General features: G+C 39.7%; 1 pseudogene; it reads left to right on the forward strand.

The window, feature by feature from the left end:
• Window positions 1–6,047: 6,047 nt before the first annotated feature.
• The window catches only part of LOC113924773, a 104,944-nt pseudogene continuing 84,315 nt past the window's right edge, over window positions 6,048–26,676 (forward strand).

Below are 26,676 nucleotides of genomic sequence, written 5' to 3' on the forward strand. Positions count from 1 at the left end.
ACACACCCTAAATACCATACACAGCACATACACATAGCCCACACACCCTACAGAAGCACACACCAAATCTCACACCCTTCATCATGTATGTATGCCTCATACACATAAATATTCTACACACACACCTTACACACATAAGTGTAACACACACTACAGCACATTATCATCCCTCATACCCCTAGACACACATGTTCACACACCACACACATATATTCTTCATATACATGTCTATAACACACACAACACACACGCACCATATACTACCTCACACTTTCACATAACACACACATGCCACCCTTCACACTCTCACATCACACATGCCACATACATATGTACAACACACACACACACACACTACCACATTCACACACACATCACTGATAGTTATACACATCACACCAGACCACATACACACAACACTAAAATCATATCACACCTGTACCAACATATAACACACATGTCACACACATACCACTTTACCACATACCATATATACCACACACAAACCACACACAAACACAGAATTTTGAGTTCATTCACATCTAGGCTTCAGCCTCAACCCAACGGTACCCAATCATTCTGAGGAAAGCCACAGACAGACCCCTGCTCCCGGTGTTTTTTTTCTCTTCCTGGCATCATTATAGCCTTGTTGCTGGATAAATTAATTACAGAGTTGAAGAAACAAATTCAACTCCCACCCACCATCCCCCTGAAGTATCAACATTGTGGATCTATTTATGAACTTCAAAATCCAAGGTGTGACACGCTCTGTCACTGCGCAGCGGCACTCTGGCAACGAGCCGGGTTCCGTCCTTCCCTGTGGTGAGAAGTTACACCTCTCTGCTCTGCTCTGCTCTCCAGCATTCACCCCGGAGTGTGTCACCGTGGGGGGAACCGACGTGTGTGTAGTGCCTGCATCTGGAGCACACCCAGCCCTGGGGCAGGCGGGGGTGTCAGTGTGGAAGGGGAAGTGGGGTCCACTCAGGGAGGGCAGAGAATTCTTCCTGTGGGCTTACTTCCCTCTTTGGTCCGATGGGGGAATTTTGCCTGCCAGGGGCCAAGGCATTATGGGAACCATGCTGTTGAGCCTTTCTTGGGGTGATTTTTAGGATTGTTCGGTTTTTGCAATGGTGGGCAGCAAGAAGGCCACTCCTGATCTTGGTGCTGTCTTGTCTGAGTAATGTCCTCCACATATTCATGATTTGGGTCTTATTCAACTTTGGGCGCTCCTTCCCCTACGGGTGTGCTGCCTGAGGGTGCTTCACTCTCCTCAGAAGGCCGTGTATAAACCATATACACCTACCTGTTTCAACAGCAGGTTTGAAGTGCATGAGGTGGGCGGGACAAATGCTGTTACCCGTGGCCAGCCAGTGAGAGGCCACAGGAGGTCCCAGACAAAGAGCCGTCCGCCAACAGACCAGGCTGTGCCTGTTGCTGACAGCACACAGTCCCCCGCTGCTCTCCTGGGTTCCCCGCGCCAAACCTGCTCTGAGAGACCTTCCAAACTTGCCTAGGTCTGTCTCCCCACAGATTCAGGGAGGGCAGCGGAGGGAAAGTTCCCCTTTCTGCACAGCTCTGGAGGGTGCGTGCTGCCAAATGGGAGGCAAAATGTGGAGCCAAAGTGGGAGAACCGAGCTGCATGGTATAATGATTTGTTATGTTTGGTTCAGCACTTCAAAGGCGATTAGCTTTCATTAGGGGCCAAGTCAAGACACTCTAGATAATGCTTATAGCAGCGGCTTCTAGATTTGCCACAAACGTGAAGTGGGTGGTCATGGCACCCTTCAGGCTGTTGAGGGAAACATGAAGTGGCGCGAGGAGAGATGCAGGGTAGGGATGGGGGGCAGAAGTTTTTGGCAGGTGAAAAAAAACGGAGAGCAGCCTCTGAGTTGGCCTTGGGGCCAGGGACGGACTGATGTTAGTACGATGTAGCAGGGTGGGCTGGGTAAAATTCAGGTCTGCAGCGGTGCGGTAGTGTTGGTAGTGACCTGCACTTCCCTGAGAGGAGGCGCCTCCTTGATAAGCTGTTTTCATTTCATTTCAATTCACGTTTTCTCCTGACCCACCTCTGTCAGCCTTAATGTCAAGTTTCAGTCCCATCGCCAGCTATTTGACGCGTGTCCATCTCGAACACAGGGAGTTGGGGGCCCACAGTGAGGAGGCAGCCAGATAAGTGTTCCAGGGTGAAGCCAGCCAGACGGCTCTTAAATGTCTTGTGAAGGAGCTCAGCCAGAAACTCGTAGGAGAAGGTTCCTGCAGCGCGCCCTGGCCTGTGGTCACATTTCTGAACGTAGCCTCCCAAGAATTGTAGGGTGGGCTGAATAATCCTGCTTCCTGAGGGCGTGTATGTACCATGCATCCCCTGATTTCAAGGAAAAGCTCAGGAAATATGTGGTCCGAGGAGAAAGGAGCCTCAATAGGGTTTTTGTTGTTGTTATTTTGCAAGGATCTTGAAGTGAATGCCCACAAACTGCCCACACGATGAATAGCAGCATTCATTTCCCAGGGCAGTGAGGCCAGAGCTGGGCCTGCTGGGAGATCCTGCCTTCCTTCGGCCTCGGGCTACCTTCAGCTCCACCGCCACTTTTCCCTGATGCGGGCCGGGGATGGCGGGGAGCTGGGGGGGAGGAGCAGATACCAGGAGCTACTTCCCCTGCCCCCCCCCAATCCGGGCTCTGACACTGGCTCCTTTTGGCCTTGGGCCATTTGCCTGGCTACTTCACCTCAGTTTCTCTATCTATAAAATGGGGATAATGGTGTTTACTTACTTACCTCATGAGTATTATGGGAATTAATTACTGTTTGTAAAGTGCTTTGAAGATGAAAAGTGTGAGGTGGCATCATCATTATTATTACGAAATATCTTCCACTGCTACCGACCAGGTTCTGCCAGATTCAAGAGAACATCTCAGTTCGAGTTCTAAGTGAGACCCTCACAGCCCCCCCACAGGCACATACGTGTGCATGTGCGTGCACACACAGCCCCGGGGACTGACTATCTGGATGTGGAGAACAAACCACTTTCACCTAGAAAGGGGTCCTTCCTATTTATGGAGTTGACAGTAGTTAGGAAATTTGGTGGTGAGAAGGGGAGAGTAGCCGGTGGCCCAGATATACAACGTGGTCTATTACGTACATGATTAAGCAGGAGCAGAGCCAGCCATCTCCACTTCAACCCTGTGCTCATGATCTACAACACAGATGTTAATGCTACTTTCGTATGGAGGATTTTTGTCTTTGTTCTTGTGGTACGAGAAATGTAACACGTTGGATATGTAAAATCTATCTGCTACTTTGACCTTCACTGAGATGAAGTGCCTCTGTCAAACTGCCTTTCATCAGGGGCCACGGAAAACAGCACATTTTCAGAATTTCAAAGTCTCCTAAAATATATTAGATCATCCCTCTTTTCCAATGAGTGTAATCTGACTTTTTGGAATATTTAGAGGCAGAAAATGAAGTTTTATCAAATTGCCTTTTATTTGGGTTCTGGTATTGTCCCTTGGCTGACTGTGGGAATTTTTCTCATTCTGTATATCTATATCTGGTTGAACAATGGTTTGTGTAGCAGGTTATGCTTGTTAATGGGGCTGAGTTATGTGGGGATGCCAGGGGCAAGATTATTAAAGAATAAAGGGTCTAAACTGGAGGAAGAGATACTGTATGAGAGTCTAAATCTGACCACTACCGATGATCTCTTTAAAAGTTCTAAGTTTCTAATGTAGCATATACAAAATATATGTAAATTTAATTTTACTATGAAAAGAAAAATAGACAACATCCCAAATTCCAGAAGATACCATTTATGATTATGCTGTTTGTTTATATAATAATCTAGGTACCTCTTTTCCTAGTAGAGTAATTATACCTAGGAAGCCAGGAGGTAACTATGTGAATTACCCCACAGGGCAGGAACACTGGGTAGGGAACCAGCCAACTCAAATTATTTATGTAAATGGAGTGTACAAAGTCTTCGCATTTCATGGCAGATTGTGTTCTTGAAATGGGGGTTGAAAATCCAAAAGCTGTAATTCAAATGTGATTTTTAAAGAGAAACAATGGTGTGATTGGAACTTGTGTCCCTACTTAAGGTTGTAATGGCCAAATTGGTTTCTTCATTACAAAATTAATTCATTGTCATTATTTTATAAATAATTAAAAAAAAGAAAAGATACTTTACATTTAAAGCATCCATAATTCTTCTTCCCAGAGGTAGCCACTGTTCCTGTCTCGTACCACTACTCTTCCAGAACTTAGGTATATATAAAAAAAATACTGAACACAAGTTTTATACACTTCTAACATTTCCCTACATCAACAAAATATATTTATTTTAGTGTGGTTTGGTAGGATTACAAATAAGGGTGCAACATATCATCATATGCTTATTGGATATATATATATACATATATGTATATATGTGTGTATATGTATACGTACATATATATGTATGCATGTTTTTTTCTGATTTGAGCTTTGAGCTCTGTTCCAAGCCCATATTTTTCAAATGGGAAGTTCATTTTATTATTATTATCACTAATTTGTTAGATATTTTTTAAAAATGAAAACATGAACATATTTTCCAAATATTTTTTCAATTTGTCATTTTCACTTATAATTTTGTTTATAGCATTTCATTTTATTTTGACTTCAGAGAGAGAAAGGTTTACATTTTGTATCATCACATCTATAAATCTTTCCCTTTATGATTTTGGCCTTGGTGTCATGCTTAGAAAACTTCCTATACTCTAAAATTATGTAAATATTCACTAATAGCTTAGCCTAGAAGTATGTGTGTGTTTAGTTTTGCTGGAATTATTTGTGTATATCTTGTGGGGAGATTAGAGATATTTGGTTATTTTTGGTAGACAGAGTTCTAGGAATGTCTTTCTGTTCTGCTGGGTTTTTTCCCCCTCATTTCCATTTTTCTTTCTTCTTCTGAGTAGGCAAAAAGCAGAGAGTTTAATTATTTGGCTATCCGTGACCTTTCTGGGGCTTTCCTGGACTTCCATTTCATTAGTGCTCACTACTTCCTTCTTATAGCAATGATGGTATAAAAATTATATCTGTCTTTTTAAAAGATTTTATTTATTTATTCGAGAGAGAGAGAGCGTGCGTGCATGAGCTGGGGGAGGGGTAGAGGGAGAGGGAGAATCTCCAGCAGATTTCCCGCTGAGGGAGGAGCCTCAGGCGGGGCTCTATCTCCTGACCCTGATATCATAACCTGAACAGAAACTAAGAGTCTGATGTTTAATCAACTCAGCCACCCAGGCACCCCAAAATTATATCTGTCTTGGGGCTGCACAACCCATTCCCTATTTGCAGAGAATCTTCACCATCTGATCGCTCTGCATGTTGTGTGCCACATCAAAAGCCTTCAAAGTCTCTTCTAACACTCAAACTCAAGACTTGATTTGAATCCTGAATCCATAAAATAGAAACACTTCCTACCCTTGGCCATATCTAATGCTCAGTAGCCCCTCACAGAGCACCACTCTGTCCCCAACTCTGGATTCCAGTCTTGGCCCTTACTTCCCAGCCATGAGATGTGGAGCACCTTCATTTAATCCCTCTGAACTTCAGTTTCCTCATCTGTAAAGTGGCATTAATAATAACCTTCCTTGGCTAGTTCACAACATTACTCTAAGGATCAAATGAGATCATGGTTGTAAAAGTGCTTAGTAAGCTGTAAAGCAATATACAAATATAAGATGTTATTATTTCCCTTTTATTTGACATTATAAAGGATTAAATATGATGTGTGACTATAAAGTAGTAAGAACCATTTTTTTTTAAGTAACATGTCAGACTATAAACACCCAAAGAAATGCAATCCTTTCAGGAGGCCTCATAGGAAGCCTCAAATTAATTTCTATGCTGTTATCCATGCTCAGAAGGTGTTCTTAACTTCCTTTGTCTTTGGGACCGTCATGGACATTCTCCCTTGGTATGACATTTTCTGTCCATTCACCTACTTCACCCTTCCCCTCCACCCTCCTCTTTTCCTTGAACTTCCTACTCAGAGGACATGAAGGGAGATCGAAGCAATGGGAGAGAGTGAGATCTCAGGGAACGGCGATGAACGGAAGGTAGGACTAGGCTACATGACAAGACTGAAACTGGCTGCCAGAGTGAGTCTTCTGGGGTTCATCTCAGGAAAAAGACTGGCTTACACACATTTATGTGCTGTTTGTTGCAGATCTACCTTTAGGGTATCGGCGAATACTCTGTTGATAGGAATCATCAGGAAGTGAATCTTACTCTCTGCTGAAGTCTTTCTGTTCAGTCTCATTAGTTAGCATCTGTAGAATTGTAGCAGCTGCACTGGACTAAAAGTAAATAAACCTGAGTTCTGGTTCTGGCTCTGCAATAACTGAGTGACTGGGTGATGGTGGACACTCAGTTTTAGTTTCCTCATTCTCAGAATAAGAACACTGAAGGTCCTTAAGGTCCCTTCCACCTTGAAAATAATAGGATTTTGGTAGCCTTCCTCATCATGGTTTTATGGAGGTGCAGACCATTTCCTACCTTTGCAAATTTGGGCAAGTTGTTTAACCTGTCTGAGTCTCGGTTTTCTCATCTTTAAAATGCTTATAGGATGTGTCAATGTGGGTTCATCACTTGTAATAAATGTACTACTGAGGTAGTGGATATTGATAATAGGCAGGTTATGCATACATGGGGGCTGGGCGTGTATGGGATATCTCTATAACTTCCTCTCAATTTTGCTTTGCTACTCTAAAAACTAGTCTCAAAAATAAAGTCTTAAAAAAAAAAGGCAGAGCTAGGAAATGATCTGGACCTCCATGGTGGTAAAAGCTACGATAAGGAAGGCCTTTGGAATCCTAGCTCTATATGGACCCCCGTGTTAGTACAGAAAGTCTTAATTGTTACTTTAAAATTTATTTCATTTACATTAAAGGATGTAAAAAGCTGAGAAAATAACATTGTCTCTATTTGCAGATGTGTGTTATAGAAAACTCCAAAGAATCTACAAAATAACTCCTAAAATTGGTGAGTTCAACAAATGTTGCAGAATACCCAGTCAAAATAAAAAAAGTCAATTGTTTTTCTGTATTCTATCAAGAGAGAATTGAATTTAAAAAGAAGAAGTATATATAGCATTTACAAAACAGGTATAAATATATCAAAATATGTACAGGATCTGTATGTTAAAAACTTCAAAACAATGATGAAATAAATCAATGAAGATAGGCGTAAATGGAGGGATATTTCATCTCAAGGGTTGGAAGGCATATCGTTAAGAAGCCAGTTCTCCCCAGTGTAATCTAAATCAAATCCTAGAAAAGTTTTTTTTTATAGATATCAAAAAGTTGATACACACATATGGGAAGACAAAGGACTCAGATTAGCTAAAATAATTTGAAGAAAATGAACAAAGTTGGAGGAATCCCGTTACCCAATTTTAAAACTTACTTTCACACTAGTAGCTAAGACAGTGTGGGCATAGACACAGAGACCAATAGAACAGAATAGAGGGCCAAGAAATAACTGATCCACATAAATATAGTCAACTTGTTTTACAAAGGTGCAAAAGCAATTCAATGGAGAAAGGAGAGTCTTTCAACAAATGGTGCCAGAACATTTAGGTATTCATATGCAGCAGAAAGAACCTCAATCTACAATTTACATAGTACACAAACACTCAACTACATTATTCAAAATGTATCATAGATCTAAATGTAAAAGTGTAAAACTTCTAGGAAAAAAATAGAAGAAAATCAGTGTGACCTTGGGCTAGACAGTTTTTAGCTATAACACCAAGAGCACAATTCACACACACACACACAAAAACTTGGTAAACTGAACTTAATCAAAATTTAAAACTTTTGCACTATGAAAGACACTGTTGAGAATGAAAACCCAAGCCACTCACTGGGAGAAATTATTTGCAAATAACATTTCTAATAAGGACTTGTAGCCACAATATATAAAGAACTCTTAAAACTCAGCAATAAGAAAACAATCCAATTAAAAAATGGTCAAAGATCTGAAGAGACACAACACTAAAGAAGGTGTACAAATGGCAAATAAGCTTATGAAAAGATGCTAAATATCACTGGAAAATGCAAAATCAAACAACAAGATACCACTACACCTCTATTAGAATGTCTAAAGTCTAAATAATTGGCAATATCAAATGCTGAGGAAAAGTGCAGAGCAACAGGGACTCCCATTCATTGCTGGTGAGAATGCAAAATAGAGCACCACTTTGGAAGACAGTTGGAAGTTTCTTATAAAATTAAACATAGACTTACCATCTGACTCAACAGTAACTCTCCTAGGCATTTATCTAACTGGTCTGAAAACTATGTCCACACCAAACTTCCATGCAAATGTTTATAGCAGCTTTATTCATAACTGTCAAAAACTGGAAGTAACTAGAGGTCCTGCAATAGGTGAGTGGAGGAACAAACTGTGGTATGTCCATACAATGGAATACTACTCAACAATAAAAAAGAATAAAGATATCATTCCACACACCAACATGAGTGAATCATAAATGTATTTTACAGGTGAAAGAAATCAGGCTGTAAAGGCTACATACCATATTATTCAATTCATATGATATTCTGGAAAAGGCCAAAATTATAGGGATGTCTTTAGTCCAGTGGTTGTGAAGAAAAGTATTCTACTAGGGGAAGCACTGGAAATTTTTTAGGGTGATCAAACTAATCTCTGTGGTACTGTGGTGGTATATACATGATTCTACAAATCTGTCAAAACCCAGAGAACTTTGCAACATTAGTGAACCTTCATATATGCAACTTATAAAAAATTAAGGAGCCAAAAGATCTCAGAATAGAATGTAGATGCTGACACAAGAATTAATCTGTACTACAAAGATATGACATAACCTCACTGAGGAGGATGGAGAGAAAAAGGTCTTGACCTAAGTAACTTTGGAAAATGGTGTTTTCACAGGAAACTGTAAGTCAAAAGATAAAGGGAAGTGAACATAAACACTGCATTCTAGTTGGTAAAGTTGTTTCTCATGGGATTTGTTTTACCAATTCTGAAACTGCCGTCTCTGTTTACTGGAACTGAATAAATAAATAAATAAATGGATAACAGATAGTGAAAGCCAGGTTTCTTATGATTGGAGAGGGAGGTGACAGATAAACAAGGAGGGAAGGCTAAAATGAACCACTTGGTAATGGATTAAAATTGGAGATATTAATATGAACTTATATATGAGTTCAATATAGATACAGATGAACAGGTACAGGAATAATTATAGATTTGTGTACATACATGGATTAGTATACACACATACATTTCCTAGCTCTGTCTGCTAAAAAGAACTGGAATGCCACCACAGTAACAATGAACACACCTACTGCCCAGATCTTGGTTTCTGATATTGTCCTCTAATAAGAGGAACCTGGGATCCCAGGAGAAATGGCTAATTGTAGGGCGGAGACAGGAAACACACAAGATGTACCTGGGACATCTTTCAGTGGCAGGAAGTAAGAAACTGCTCAAAAAACCAAAGGATGGATGCATGTCAGAGAGACACAGGGGCCAACCTGAAAGAGCACTCACTAGCCACAACTGCAACACTGGGAACAATAAAATAAATAACGTGGTGTTGGATTATAGCTCCAAGTTCAAAGCAAATAGCCTTGAATCCCATACTGATATGAATAAATGACCAAACAAGTACACAAAAACAATGAATCGTGGATCACCACATCAAAAACTAATGATGTATTGTATGGTGATTAACATAACATAATAAAATAAAATTTAAAAAAAAACAAGTAAATAAATGAAGAAGAGACAAATCTCTCATACAGAAATATTCCCAGTAATTTACATAGCTTCCCGTCCCTCCAGGTGGTGGAGCTCAACTCCATCCCCCTGGGTGCGCTGTGCTTAGGGACTTGCTTCCAAAGAGAAGAATAGGAAAAGAAGGGAAAAGTCACTTTCCAGGGAAGAAACCTGGCCAATACTACTTCAACCAGGTGATCAAAATTACCATTATCAGTGATAAGTCATGTTGATTAGCAGGCACTCCTAATATGAGGTGTGATGAAAATGGGACTTCACCTCCACAGTCTTCCTCCCCAGACCCACAGTCTTAGCCTGACCGTGAAAAAAAATCAGACAGATCCAAGTTTGGGAGGCATTCTACAAAATGCTTGACCAGTACTCCTTCGATGCCAAGGCTGTGAAAAACAAGAAAGTTCTGAGAAACTGTTGCAGTCAAGCGGAGAACAGGGAGACACTACAACTAAATGTAAAAGTGGTATCTTGATGGAATCTTGGTACAGAGAAAGGACATTAGGGAAAAATAGCAAAATCTGCATAAAGTGTGGAGTTTAGTTAATAGTGATGTCTTGATGTTGTTTGAGCAGTTGTAGCAAAGTTTCCGTAGTCATGTCAGTGTGGGCGATAGAGGAAATGGGCTCAGAGTGTATGGAAATTCTCTGTAGTATCTTTGCAACTTTTCTGTAAACTAGCCTAAAATAAAACATTTATTTAAATTTAAAAAACATATTGAAGAAAAATATTAATCATATAGGATATATTATAAAGAAGCATGTATAGAGTGATCTTCATTTCATATAACTAAAATACATGAGTGTGTGCCGAGGAAACCAGATGTGTGTGTATTCAGAGACGTGACTTTTATTTCTCCTTTCTGCTTCTCTGTATTTTTTAAATTCTGTACTTTACAGCAAACAGGTATATTTAAATAATTTAAAAAGCTGTACTCAAATCAATCAGCAGGAGACTGTGATACTGAGCAGTGGGAAGAGGTGAGATGGGTTCCCCCTGAGAGAACAGACACTGTGTTTGTAGACAAGCATCTTCAGTCTGACTCCAGAGACAATCATTTTTTTAGACACTAATCCCTGAGTCTCCATGATCATCATTTCTGAGTCACAGTGAAGAATGGTTCCATCTTTCATTTTCCTACCTTAAGAAAATTGAGACTAAGTGACTCAAGCAAAGCCGCATGGTTGGTTAGCGTGCTAAGCCATCCAGATGTGTTTTATTTGTACTATATGGTGTTTCAAAATTATTTGAATACGAATGCCTTTAGGTGATGCCTCTTCTCTGTTTTGACTACAGGAAGCTCAGTTCACAGGATGTTTCTTTAACTGCCTGGCCCCTGGAGGAGTTCATGGGCAAACCCTTGATTTAGGTAAAGCAGCAGAAATGAAGAACTGGGTATAGGATTCGGAGTTCTGAGATTAAATGAGGGAAAAGCAACTTCTTCTTCAATTCAAGGAGAGGATAAAAGGGAAGTTCTTATTCTTGTGGGTTAATTTCTGACTAGAACCGGCATAAAAACCCAGCAGACCGTGTGCATGTCACCACCACTGTGAGCGGAGCCCCTGGAATTGTGCGGTGAACAGACTGTGTAGCCATATGCAGCAGCTCTGACTCTCCCCCCTCCCTGTCAAACTGTAAAAATAGTGCATTTTATAATGTGGTTTAACGTCCTATTTTAATAAGGTGTGGTTTGGAGGAACATCTCAATTCAACACTCCACTCAGTCATCATCATCATCATGACCTCATAATATTTATTGAACATTTACTACATGTCACACTCGATGTTGACTCATTTGTTCCTTCTACTGACCTCAACCAGCAGTTCTAATGTCATCCCCATTTTACAGATGAGAAAGTGGAGACTTGGAGAAATGAAGTAATTTACCCAGGATCATGCTGTGGAGCAGGGATCTGAATCCAGCCATCTGACTCCTGCCCACCTTCTTAACCACCAAACCACATGACATTTCACAAATCTCTGCTTCTTCTTCTTCCATGGACAGCACAATATAGGGTTCCAACTCTGTAGTGTGGAGCCCTTTCCAAGGTGCAGTACGTTTGTGAAGATATTGGAGTTAATGATTTTGTTTCATTTACAAATAATTACTAGTAATTTTAATCTATGCAACTCTGATTTTTCTGTATCAATAAATTATTACATATATTATCACTAATAATTTCTTCATTCCTTTACTTAGGTGAAAGTAACTGTATTTTGACCTCTCATTTTTACTCTGTATTAAATTTTCCTTTTCAAATTACATTGTTTTCTTGATTGTTTTCAATAGACGCAATATTTCAATATTTGTCATGCATAATTTTTTGTATAATGGTTTATGATAGAGGTCAGTGTTTAGAATTTCATATCATCATAGTCGTCTCTTTTGTATTCAGAACTGATGCAGATGTTCTTAAGCTGTTAGGAATCTAGCAACACTTTGCTTATTTGGATACTAATTATATTAAAATCTATTAGCTAATTTTCCTATTTAATCTCCTCCTGCAATGGGCAACATAACCAAATGGATTTCCAAGGAGGACATATTGAAGCCCAGATGGTTTTTTGGTCTCTCTCAGGGAAGTCAAGTGCTTAGGGAAAACTAGAGAATTACAGTATTTGAAAGGGGGAAAAGGGTTGTGTCAAGAAAACAGTGTCAAAGCTATTGAATTCGGTGCCTAAAGCAGAAAGTCGGCAAAAGTTTCCCTGGGTCAAAGTCAAGGTCAAGAATTTTGCTGATGGCTGTGTTTATATCACTTTTGAATGTGCAGGACAGAAGCTGCTACCAAAAATATACCTTTGCTTCTCAAGTTATCAAAAATGAAGACCTTTCCTCTCCTCAGTAAACACATCCTCCATGAATGAGCTGAGCATTTTCCACAACTTCTAATAACTCCCAGATCTGCATCTCCAGGTGAGGGCTCTCTCCAGAAACCCAAACCTGTGTCCTGTTGTTCACCGTACCCTTCATTTGGATGCTTTACTGGAACCTCAAATTCTTCCAACACTAAGCTTGTCATCACCAGCCCCTCCCCCGACCCATTATGTTAATAACAATCAGAATAACAACCGCAACTCAATTCTACCTCTTGTATTTCCAATTTAAGGCCTGGAAAGTCCAACCAGCTAACCGAATTAGTCCTCTCCTTCCATCTACAAATATAGCCGATTACCAATTCATAAAGGTTCTATTTCCTCAGTATCTCTCACATCTGTCTCTGTCTCTTACTCCCAGGGCCATCTTGTGTGCCCATCCCCCTTCCTCCACCATGGGCACCTTGACAACAGACTGTGCCTAATCCAGAGCTGAGACAGTTAATGGGCCCCGCGTGCCCATCACCCAGATAGTGCCCAACAAAATGTTTGTTGTTGGAAAGAAGGAGAAATGAATGCACTGCTACAGTGTTAGTATTATGGAAAATGTGCTTGGTTTTGGTCATTTGAATCCAAAGTGGAGCGATTTTGTTTTCTTTTGTTGTGATCCTTCCATCTAAAGGTTTAAATGACTTCTGGAACAGTTCTTGGATTTACCTGAAAGAATTTTCCCTAAACCTTGCGACTATGTGCAAGTTAAATTTCAAGCATGCACACTTATTTTTAAGCCACTTGAATCATCTGTGCTTCTGGGAGAGGCAATTTGTATCTATCTCTTCTGACTCCAGGCTTGGGCCTTTAGGTGTGGTGTTTCTCTAACAGCCTTCTTCAACCAGTTCGGCGATGGAATTAAACCCTAATTGTTGTAGAGTATCCATTGTATAAATTGAATTAATTTCTCTTCCGTGCATCTTCCAGAATGGCACTAGCTCTCTGCCATCCTTGGAAGGACTGAGAAAACAGTCACTCAAATCATTTTCTGTTTTGTGGTTCACAAAGAACCCTGGTGGAGAAAAGCTTTAGTGTCTCAAAAGAGGCCTAAGGAAAAATTTCTCATTAGAGACCCTCACAGATGGAGATTCTCTACATAATGGGTCAGTCTCACCTTTCCCTTGCCAGCTCATTCATTCACTGCCTCCTGCCCCTAAAAGCCAGAAAACCCCAATAAGCAGTGGATCTGATGCCAGAAAAATACTCTTGCACTTTATCGTCTAAGTCCTTTTTAAACATTCTACCAATATTTAGCCTTAAGACTGGAAATTTAGGGGAAAAAAATGCAACCTTTGCTTCATTTGGAAACTCTCTTTGCTAGGAAGTAGGCTGGTGCGGAAGGAATGGGCATCAGGGAAAGCTGTGTTTTCTTTTGCTTCTCTTTGGGGAGGAATGGTTAGGAGCTGTGATGGCAGACATGAAAATAAGCCCAGGCCTTTACAACTGGCATCCTTTGAAAGGCCTTTCCTTGACCCCTGTTCCCTAGGAAGAGGAAGGTTGCTCACAGAAATATCACAAGGTTCCATTGATGAAATGTCTCTCCAACCAAACCATGTATGATGACAACTAGTGGGTGGAAAAATTTCCCCCAAATCAGGACTGGCTATCCGCCCTCCAAATTACTTCACGGCATGCCAAAAGGTTATCTGTGAGGAACTAGGAAAGGAAGTGTATTTGAAAACATCTCTGGGACTTGTATACAACATCTTAAGGTGTTTGATCTTTTTATGAACTGTTGACAGCTTTTTTGCCATTGAAGTCTATGTGAGAGTTGCCAGCCAAGCAAAAGGAGGGAGCAGGGACAGAGTGCTTGACCAAAGAACCCCCGAGAGCTGGTTAGATCACAAGATGTGAGACAGCCAGAGAGAGGGAATAACCCAGAATTCCAAGAAAAGCTTCAGCATCTGTATTCATAGTTTCAACAAGACCTATTCTGGCCACCCAAATGTATCCCTTTTCACTTCTAGGATCGTATGCATTCATTCAAGGCTCTGTGCAAATGGTAATTCCCAGAGCACCCAGAGAAGTATGTAGTGGCTGAGGATTATTAATAATCACTCCAGTGCACAAAATCAGTAAATCAATCAGTCCATCACCAAGCAAACTTATTTGAGTTTCTTAATGCCATGACAATTGCTTAATTGGGATAGTAACTCTGCTTAACTGGGATACATTTACCACTGCTTTGGCTAGGGTGTCTTTCCCCAACTCCTGGTGAGTCCGTCTGTCTGCAGTTCATAATGTTCTCCTACTCCTTCCCATGTAGGAGGGAAGGGTTCTGGGTTGCAGCGCCTGCCTGGGACTCCGTCACTGTTATGAGATTAACAAGCCATGAGTTGGAGGCCCTAAGCTTAAAAATGCACATGTAGTATTCCTGCTCAGTACTGACTCTAGTAGATACTAGGTACTTATAAGTCAATAATAATACAAAGTTACCCTCATTCCTATGGACAAAAGAATCTTTACCCAAACCTTCTCATCCATCACTCCTACTCTTAATCTTGGTTTCTGTCCACTCCTCATTGCTCCCTTTATATATATAATCTTTCCAACACAGGCTTTGCATTTCTTCTGCAGCTCAGCTCACAGCTTATAACACACAGCTCTTCCCCACACCTCTCTCCTTAGCTCTTTCCAAAAACTGACCTTGTGTCATCATGGTTATCTGGGTTGTGTTCCCGTTAGTGACCCATTTTATATGAGCAGCCATAGACATTGATGTAAATACCCAGCTCCTTTTCACTGGTGTCTCCTGGTCACTATCTCCATCACCCAGTACCCCTGTACCATCCAGGCCATATCATGGCAAGTTGATTCCATTTGTGCTATAAATTCCTACAGTCTTAGGAGGATCCAGAGCTTTAAAATCATATTGTAATAGACATACTGATATTACAGACAGCCAAAGAATAGCACAGAGTAAATAAATGACTTTTCTGGAGGCTCTAGTCCATCAGACATTTACATTTTGGGGAAGGGGACCACGAGTCCTACATTTCCAAGCCTGTGTTGCAACCACCTGACCACACTCAACAACCATAGGGTTTCTTAGAAAAGCCTGATTTCCTTCCAAAACAATCTGCTTAAAACAAAACAAAATAAAACAAAACAAAAACAACAACCCCAAAAACAACTTAATTATTTCTTTTGCTTCATTCAATAGGCCTCAAATTATGTTTGTTTTTTTTAATAAGTTTGACTCATTTTCATATTAAATTGCTTGATCATTTCTTTTAAGTTAGTAAGGAGTTTCTGTGCTTTGAAGTACAGTTTTTGGTTTTTTGTTCCCCTTCAGGGTATGACAAACTATTACATTGTCTTGAGAATTGAGGATAAACTGGATCAGAGAAGGAGAACAAGTGGAGCTCAGAAACATGATTTCTAAATAACAATTCCCATGTGAGTGCTCCTACAGCATTTCCCTTTTACTCATGTTTTTGTGTTGGTGTTTTTGTTGTGGTCTAGACTGGGACAAAAAATGAAATAGTAGATCCAGATGTGAAATATATCTTTTGAAACTGATGTAGGCGCACACACACACACACACACACATCTAGTCAAAGGGCCATAGGGCCTAAATGTTTCTGTAAAGACCCCAGATAAGACAAGGAGTAGTGAAGGAACCTCATCTTTACGGATCTCACAAACAGCTTTTTAAAAAAAGTACATCTTCTCTATTACACAAATGATGACATTGGCAGATTTTTAGTTTTAAGTTATTTCATTGTAGATCTTAATTTCCATGGTTTGAGAGAGAGTGTGTGTCATGGGGAGAAAGGCAATAACTTTAGGGTCAGCAGATCTGAGCTCAGGCCTGACATTAAGCTGTTGACCTTCAACAAGTAATTTTTCTTCCCTGATTTTCAATTTCTCCCTAAAGCAGAAAGAGCAAAACCTACTTGACATGGTAACCGAGTATTAAATGAGATTATGTACATAGCACAGAGTGCTGGACCCACCTAGGCCCAGCACTCATAAGCAAATGAGCTCCTCCAGCCCACCCCATTCCTAGAGAGTACTCACAAGGTTGTGGCTACGTCTCTGGTCAAGTGCACAATGGTGCCCCCTGCTGCCAAGGCAGCTGACCTAAAGGGAGGAAGTTTCAGATTTAGCAGGGCTTACTACTAAACCTCTCCTCAACAATACAGTCTATATCATTATATAATACTCTGTACTCCTTGGATATTTAATTTACAAAAGTGTCCACTGGATGACTAGATCTAGTTGGCCGCGGTGGACAACCAATGCATAGTCTCCTACTAGGCTGTAAACCCCATGGGGCAGGCAACATATGTTCTCCTCCAACTACTCCGTCTCCAGAACTCAGCACAATTCCCCAGCCATGGTAGATACTCAGTAAATATTTTGTGGAATGACTGAATTAATGAGGCCAGCCATAACCTAAGAAGAAGTTACGACTTGAACTTTTAAAGGGTTTCCCTATGAAAAAATTATCTGGAAAATTCATTCCCCCATACTTTAGTAGGATCAGAGAAAGCGATTGTTAGTGACTTTGCTACCTTGACTATAGCCGTTGCTCTTTTTTCCACCCAGTATCATTGAGTAGACCTGGGTTTCTAACTTCACGTTGAGGCAAGCTATGAATTACAACCTCTTTGGTTTTTACCTTCTTTCCAAACCCAATCAATACTATCTTACTTTTTTGATTCGTGTTCACTAGAGACAAGAACAGTAGAAGTAGCTGTCAGATGAAACACATTCTAAAATGTTCACCATCAGAGGACATTTATTGAAATCCCTGGCATGAAAGGATCAGTACTGAGGAACACTCGTGGTTCTTGGGCTTCTGAGTGGCTGGAGGGTTTTCAGTCCTGAACAAGAGAACCATGTCAGAGGGCATTGGCAAGAACTGATATTTTTAAAATGTTCCCTACTGTACCATCAGCCAGGATGGGTGTAACTGAGTCAGAGGCCAGAAGAGCCAGAGGAAAGGGAAGGAAGCAGGGTGTGTTAGCCACATGACTAAAGTGATAGGGCATATGTTCTTAAGCAGGAAAAGACGTGTAGGCTGAACAAAAATGTAAACACTGGTGGCGTTTGGAGTATTCAGGAGGGCTGGGAATAAAAAGCTCTGTGAGTCTGGTGAAAAGAAAGGGTGGCTTTGATGTGGAACAGATTTTCAACTGTAGCAGAGTTGCCATCTCTTGTGGTTGCCAGAGAATATTTAAAGGAAAACGAAGAGGGTGTTCTTTGCTTAGGGGTGGCTCGTGAGGGGAAGAACCCTAAGTGTTTTCAGGTTGAAGGAGAAGACACTGTTAAGAATCTAATGGACACGGGGCGCCTGGGTGGCTCAGTTGGTTAAGCGACTGCCTTCGGCTCAGGTCATGATCCTGGAGTCCCAGGATCGAGTCCCACATCGGGCTCCCTGCTCAGCAGGGAGTCTGCTTCTCCCTCTGACCCTCTTCCCTCTTGTGCTTTCTATCTCATTCTCTCTCTCTCTCTCTCTCTCTCAAATAAATAAATAAATAAATAATCTTTAAAAAAAAAGCATCTAATGAACACAACACATCTGGTCAGTAGCCACCAGATGCTGCCAGGCTGTTTTGGCAACTACTGGACCTCCAGTTTGCTGACCGGCAAGCTCTGTGCTGGTGGATACAGCTGAGGAGTCTGGAAGATGCCTCTTACCAGCTGAAAACCAGGTTCCTGGGTGGGCTTCCTTAACCAGTGCATTATTCTCCCTCTGGGTCTCATATTGGGTCTTCACAGCCCCCAAAGGAAGGGCAGCTAGCCTCCGAGAGCAGATCATCTCTGCGGGGAATGAGGAAAGAAGCACGACCTTGCTGCAGAAAGCTAGAAAACGTCCATAGGAAGTTCCTTCTGGGGCTCACTTCACAACTGCCTGAGCAGGGCCATATTCAGGCTGTGTGAACGTAGGAAGAGCCCTACACTAGGATTGAGGGGTCCTGGATTTTATTGCAGCTCACTTACTAACTATCTTTGTAACCTTAGGCAGATCGTTAGATCTTCCTGTACCTCAGTTTCCACATGGAGGATAGAACTAGATCATTACTATGGACTCTTAGGTTTCAAACCTCCATGATTGCATGGTTCATAGCGAAGTCAAAGGCTAAGTTCCACTCTTGCTTCCCTGTGTAATTTTGGGCAAGTTTTTACTCTACCCAGAGTCTCAGTTTCCCCATCTGTAAAACTGAGTAAATCATACTAGTTTTACAATATTTTGAAAACTTACAGATGAAGGATATTATGCAAATGTTAAGTACCATCAAAGCCTTAAATGCAATTATAGTTACTTAACTTTTTAACATCATGTTTGTGACTGAAAATGAGTCCCTGGTCATTTTACTTGAATAAACATTATTTGTTTTTAACTTGCTACAATTTTGACCTGCTTGCTCAAATCCATTCTGGTCAGGTTAAGTTGATTTGCTTGTCCCCTTCACTTCCTCTTGTAAACTCTTCTGTCCTGATGTCCATCTTCTGTAGAGGAGCTCGTGGAGCCATGGTTTGAGTCAGGACCTGGTATTCCAAAGACCTGGCTTCTAGATCTGGCTCTGCCATTACAAAGCTGTGTGTCCCCAAGCAAGTCATGTCATCTATTTGAGCCTAGTGTACGGGTCTCCAAAAGACAGGGAGATTAGGCCAGGTCATTTCAATGGTACCTCCCAGCACCAGTGTATAACTTTAGAAAATCCTTAAGGCAATGGAGAAAAGGATGAGGCACAAATCATATATGGAGTCCTCAATCCTATAAACCCATCAGAGTTGAATTTCTACAATGACCAAAATCATGGTGCTTAGAGTAACTTACCATACAATCCTTGGTGACAGTATTAAAGCCTTAATTCCTGAAATATTATTAGTATACTGCCGTGATAATTATATCTGTGGGATTCGAATTCCAGCTATGAGACTACACACTGCTCTTACTGTGGAAATGCTATGAGAAGGAAAAAAGGAATGGAAGTCTTGAGATTTATACATGTCATTTTGAAGTTTGGATTCAGGCTTACTTGTATTTAAAGCAAATAAGTTGTACTTAAAATGGAAAACAACCTTGTTTATCTTTGAATATCTGTGGTGGAGAGTAGCTTTAGTTGGTTTGCCCTCTCAGGAGCCATCTCCCCCCATCTGTAGGGTTGGTTTGTGCTCTCAGCCACTCACTGGCTTTTGTGTCTTTCACAAGTTCTGCCATGTACCAAACACTGGCTTGGAGGTTTCCTTTGGGTTTTCTAGAGTTGTGCTTACTAGTGAGGCAGAAAGACCTCTCTTCCCGGTTTACATTTTTAGCCATTGATTGGAGTTCTTGTATGTGGTTTTCTTCTCTTGGACGAAGTGTCCCTATATATTCTCTATATTTGCTGGAAGTGTTGAACTACTTCCCCAAAACGTGCATTGCCAGTTTTCCTGCAACAGGCAGCCAAGGCTGCTCTGGGTCTTTTCTGGGCCTTCACATAAAATACACTGCTCAGTGATCTCTCCAGGGTTGGCCATAAAATCTCCGTGATGCCCGATCAGAGATTTCAGAGGTGTCTCCGGTGTTCCCCTCCTTCCTCTCACTTCCTGCTTCCCTGCTTATACTGCCAGGAAAAGGTCTTGTTACCTCTTAATCTAGTGTCAAATCCTACATGACAAAGGACTTCCCCCACTCCCGAATTTCATTCCAGGGGTTCTATCCAGTGACTCAGTAATTTGTTTGATGTTTTCTTCTTAACGGATTTTCTCTTTTGGAAAATCAGGATGCTGAAGAAGGAAGGTCTCGGGTGTTCTTGAGAGAGAAGAGATTTCTTTGGTTCGTGACTAAAAGTATCCATCACCTAAAACTCAGTGCTCAAAGTTGAAATCACAGTGTTTTAGAGCATTGACGTAAGTCTGGCATTCGATTGCACCGCCTCAAGAGTAAAAGTTCAGAGGACATGGTGAATTGTTAAATTGTTGGGATCATGAAAACTATTTTCACCAAATTTAACAAAATAGGATGGGGGGATGGGTTAGCCTGGTGATGGGTATTAAAGAGGGCACATTCTACACGGAGCACTGGGTGTTACACACAAACAATGAATCATGGAACACTACAACAAAAACTAATGATGCAATGTATGGTGATTAACATAACATAATAAAAAATTTTTAACAGAATTGGAATATAGAACACTGGCAGTTGGAGGAAAGTGGACAATTGTATTGCTTAGGACTTTTTTGGTGGTAAATGACAGAGACTCCATACTTAGAGAACTCAAGCAAAGAAGTGGTCATTATAGACTCCCAGGACCAAATCACAGGCAGGTAACCATGGAGCTGCCCTCAGTGTCACTCAGACCAAGCAACCTGAACACCACAGGAATCTGTCTTCTCCTCCCTTCTCTCATCTTGGCTTCTGCTTCAGGCTGGCCCCTTGCTCACCAACTCTTTCACATGTTAGGGGATATGAGGGCAGGCAGCTCTGGGGCCACATCCTTACAGCTAGAGTTCCAAGTGGAAAGATACCTTTCCCTGCCAGCTGCTGTATGGAAAATCTCAGAGAAAGGCTTGGGTTGGCCGGATTCTGTTCATATGCTCATCACTAGCTCATCCCTGTGGTCAGGTGGGTGGGGCACTCTGAGTATCTGCCACACCAGAATTACAAGCCAAGTGGTTGTGGGGGTGCCGGGGAGAGTGGAGCAGTTCACCAAGGCAGGAGTATGGGCGGGACAGGCGCTGTTACTGAAGAAGGAGGAAAGGGTTCTGGGAAGCCCCAAAAACAGTTACACAGAGAAGGAAGAGTGGAACTTAGCCTATGACCTTGCTGTGAACCATAGAATCATGGAAGGTTTGAAATGTAAGAGTCCATAGTAATTATCTGGTTCCATCCTCCAAGCATGAAAACCAAGGTGCCAAAAGTCTAAGGCTAAGGCCACAAACAACAGGTACCATTACAGAGGGTCAAAGATTATTTGCAGTGTTCTTCTATAGCTTGGGCTTAACTTCGGGCTAAATTTTTCTTTCTTTCTTTTTTTTTAATATTTTATTTATTTATTTGTCTGAGAGAGAGAGAGAGAGAGATTAAATGCACAATCGGGGAGCGGCAGGCAGAGGGAGAAGCAGGCTCCCCGCTGAGCAAGGAGCCTGATTCAGGACTCGATCCCAGGACCCTGGGATCATGACCTGAGCTGAAGGCAGACGCCTAACCAACTGAGCCACCCAGGCATCCCTCCAGCTAAATTTTTCATCTAAAATACATATTTGGTAGGTTTGAGCTTTGCTGATTTCCAGTGTGTCAGAAGAGTAAAATAGATAATATGGTCGTTGGCAATTTACTGGACATTTGTCTACAATTATTTCACCTGTAGAGAGATGGCCATTATCTGGAAGCAGGAATGATTTAACTAATAAAATCTCAGAATCTTGAATTAAAAAACAGAATAGAATTATAAGTGAATCATTTAGAAAATGCAAGCTGAAGAATTTAAATTATGTAATAAAAAACCTTTATTAACATTGATATTACTTCAGTAATTTAGATTTATTTCTTAGTTATCCTTTATGAAGTGATTGAAGGGGTGTTTGGTTGCTCAGTTGGTTAAGCATCTGCTTTTGGCTCAGGGGTCCTGGGGTCAAGCCCCACATGGGGCTCCCTGCTCATTTGGGAGTCTGCTTCTCCTTCTGCCCCTCCACCCTGCTGGTGCTGTCTCTCTTGCTTTCTCTCTCTCAAGTAAATAAATAATATCTTAAAAGAAAAACAAGCATCCCTAGTAAATAATTAAGCTTAAAAGTTGTATTTTCTGTGTTTTGTTTGTTTGTTTGTTTGTTTTTAAACAAGATCATTTCTAACTTACAGACTCTGTTTTCATGACTGGGTTTCATATGACTTATTTGGTTTTATCAAATAAGCTAAAATGCTGAACACCTATGTTTTTGAGATTCTAAGAGTCTTACCTTTAAATATTAGACATTCAGTCTCATTTGAATACTTGGAGCTAGACAGAACTTTACATTCTAGTTTAAATTCTGATCTATCACTTAATAGCTCTGTAACCTTGGGCAATATTACCAAATTCTTGTCTGTAATATGGACATAATAAGAGCTATCTCTTAGCATCAATGGGAAACTCAATGAGATCAGCTGTGAAAAGATGCCTGCTATGTATTAGGCCTCAATAAATATTACCTTTTTCCTCTTTTCTCCTTTAATTAAGCAAAGAGTTAAGTTTGAGAAAAGCTAATCTCTTACCTCAGACACTAGCCAAAGTTTGAGTTAATGTATGAAGACACCATCTAATGTCTTTTGTATGAAGACAGTAAGTAAATTATAATCTTAAGAAGTATACTGACCCTTTTTAATAGTGCACTGAATTTGCTCAAAATAAATCAACTGTCTGATTTATTCACAAAAACATTATCACAAAACATTAATAATAATGAAATAATATGCAACATCTCAACACTGAAAATGTAACAAGTATGGGCAAATGTAGGTAGTGATATTAGTGTTATTATTAATGACCATAGTAATGTTAAGGGCCAGAAAACAAGTCTCAATAAATTCTGGAAAATTTAAATGATATCAAGCATTTTTTATGACCACAATGGTATGAAATTGGTAAAACCACAAAAGAAGAAAACAGGTAAAACCACAAAAACCTGAAAATGAAAAAACATGCTACTGAACAACCAATGGGTCACTGAATAAGTCAAAGGAGAAATTAAAAAAAACAACAACAAAGGAATCTAAAGGCAAATGAAAGTAGTAATACAACATACCAAAATCAATGGGGCACAGCAAAAGCAACACTTAGAGGGAAGTTCATAGCAATACAGGCCTACCTAAAGAAGCAAGAATGATCTCAAATAAGAAATCTAATTTTACACCCAATGGAACTAGAAAAAGAAGAATAAACAAAGCTCAAAATTAGTAGAAGGAAGGAAATAATAAAGATCAGAGCAGAAATACATGAGATAGAGACTAAAAAGACAATAAAAAAGACCAATGAAACTAACAACTGGCCCTGTGAAGAAATAAACAAAATCAACAAACTCTTAGCTAGACTAAACAAGAAAGAAAGAGAGAAGACTCAAATGAATAAAATTAGAAATGAAAGAGAAGTTACAACTGCTACAACTGCAGAAATGCAAAGGATCGTAAGAGGCTACTATCAACAATTAAACACCAACAAACTGGACAACCCAGAAGAAATGAATAAATTTCTAGAAATAAGAATCTTCTAAGACATCTTCCAGATTCATGAAGAAATAGAAAATCTGAATAGGCTAATGCCTAGGAACAGATTAAGCTAATAATCAAAAACCTCCCAACAAACAAAAGTCCAGAATTAGACAGCTTCACTGGTGAATTCCACCAAACATTCAAAGATTTTTGATACCTATCATTCTCAAAGCCTTCCAAAAAACTGAAGAGGAGGAAAAGAATTCAAGCACATTTTATGAAGCCAGCATTGCACTGATACCCAAACCAGACAAGGATATCACAAAAAAAGAAAGTTACAGGCCAATATCTCTGATGAAGATAGATGCAAAAGTCCTCAACAAAATTTTAGCAAACCAAATCCAATACATAAGAAGGATCACACATCACAATCAAGTGGGATTTATTCCAGGGTTGCAAAGATGATTCAACATCTACAAATTCATCAACATGATACATCACATTAATAAATGAAATACAAAATTATATGATCACCTCAATAGATGCAGAAAAAGCATTTGACAAAATTCAGCATCCATTTATGATAAAAACCCTCAACAAAGTAAGTATAGAGGGAATATATCTCAACATAATAAAGGCCATATATTACAATCCTACAGGAAACATAATCAATGGAGAAAAGCTGAAAGCTTTTCCTCTAAGAACAGGAACAAGACAAGGATGCACACTCTTACCACTTTTATTCAACATGGTAATGGAAGTCGCAGACACAGCAGTTAGGCAAGAAAAAGAAATAAAAGGCATTCAAATCAGAAAAGAAGAAGTAAAACTGTCACTATTTGCACATGACATGATACTATAAATAGAAAATCCTAAAGAACCACCAAAAGACTGTAACATTAATTAATAAATGAATTTAGTGATGTTGCTAGATACAATATCACTATATAGAAATTGGTGGCATTTCTATACAGAAATAACAGAACAGCAGGGAGAAAAATTAAGAAAACAATCCCATTTACAATTGTATCAAAAGAATAAAATGCTTAGAAACAAATTTAGCCTAGCAGGTGAAAGATATGCTCATTGAAAACTATAAGACACCAACAAAAGAAATTGTAGAAGACACAAATAAATGGAAAGATATTTTATTCTCATAGGTTGGAAGAATTAATATTGTCAAAATGTCTATACTATCCAAAGAAATCTGTAAATTCAATGCAATACCTACTAAAATTCCAATGGCATATGTTACAGAACTAGAGCAAATAATTTTAAAGTTTGTATGGAACCACAGATGATCCTGAATAGGCAAAGTAATCTTGAGAAAGAAGAACAAAGTTGGAGGTATTATGCTCCTGATTTCAAACTATACTATAAAGCTATAATAATCAAAACATTATGATATTGGTACAAAAACAGACTCACAGATGAATGAGACAAAATTGAGAGTCCAGAAATAAACTGACATACATATGAACAATTCATTTATGACAGAAGAGTCAAGAACATACAATGGTTTGGGAAAAGCGGACAGCCATGTGCAAAAGAATAAAAGTAGACCACTATTTTATACCATATACAAAAACTAACTCAAAGGGAATTAAAGACTCAAATGTATAACCTGAAAACATAAAATTCCTAGAAGAAAATATAGGTGGTAAAGTCATTGACATTGGTCTTAGTGATGTTTTTGTGGCTCTGACTACAAAAGTAAGGGAAACAAAATAAAAAATAAGCAAATGAGACTAAACCAAACTAAAAAGCTTTTTCACAAAAAGGAAACCATCATCAAAATGAAAAGACAACCTACTGAGTGGAAAAAGATATATGTTAATCATATACCTGATAAGGGGTTAATATAAAAAATATATAAAGAATTCACACAATTCAACAACAAAACAAAGAACCCAATTAAAAAAATGGAAAGAGGATCTGAACAGACATTTCTCCAAAGAAGACATACAGATGGCCAACAGACACATGAAAAGATGTTCAGTATCACTAATTATTAGGGAAAAGCAAATCAAAATCATGAGATATGATTAACACTGGTTAGAATGGCTAGTATCAAAAAGATAAGAAATAACAAGTGTTGGAAAGGATGTAGAGAAAAGTGCACTGTTGTGGAATGTAAATTGGTGCAGCCAATATGGAAAATAGTATGGAGATTCCTCAAAAAATTAAGAATAGAACCATGACCCAGTCATTCCACTTCTGGGTATTTATTCAGAGTACAAAAACACTAATTTGAAAAGGTATATGCCCCCTTATGTTCATTGCAGCATTATTTAGGAGAGGAAAGATATGGAAATAGCCTAAATGTATATCAATAGACAAATGGATAAAGAAGAAGTGGTATATATATGTATACAATGGAATATTATGCAGCCATAAAAAAGATTTCAATCTTGCCATTTGTGACAACACGGATGGACCCTGAGGGTATTATGCTAAGTGAAATAAGGTCAGATGGAGAAAGACAAATACTGTATGATTTCACTCATATGTGGAATCTAAAAAAAAAAAAACCCAAACAAATAAACAAACAAAATCATACAAAAACAAACTCATTGATAGAGAGACAGACTAGTGGTGACCAGAGGGGAAGGGGGTTGGGAGGTGGGTAAAATGGCAGAAGGGGTCAACTGTATGGCGATGGAGGGTAACTGCCTTGTGGGGATCACTTTGTAGTGTATACAGATGTCGAATTATAAAGCTGTACACCTGAAATTTATAAAATAAAAAAATACTGTTAAAAGGAAAGAGTCAAACAGAAACAAGGTTAGCAGGTTTCAAGTTGTAAACTATCCTAATTCTACATGCAGAGAAACAGAAGGTGGAAACGTACAGGATGTGAAAAATTGGAACAGGCAACC

This window comes from Zalophus californianus, chromosome 2, assembly GCF_009762305.2.
Source record: "Zalophus californianus isolate mZalCal1 chromosome 2, mZalCal1.pri.v2, whole genome shotgun sequence".
In the NCBI taxonomy this organism is placed as follows: Eukaryota; Metazoa; Chordata; class Mammalia; order Carnivora; family Otariidae; genus Zalophus; species Zalophus californianus.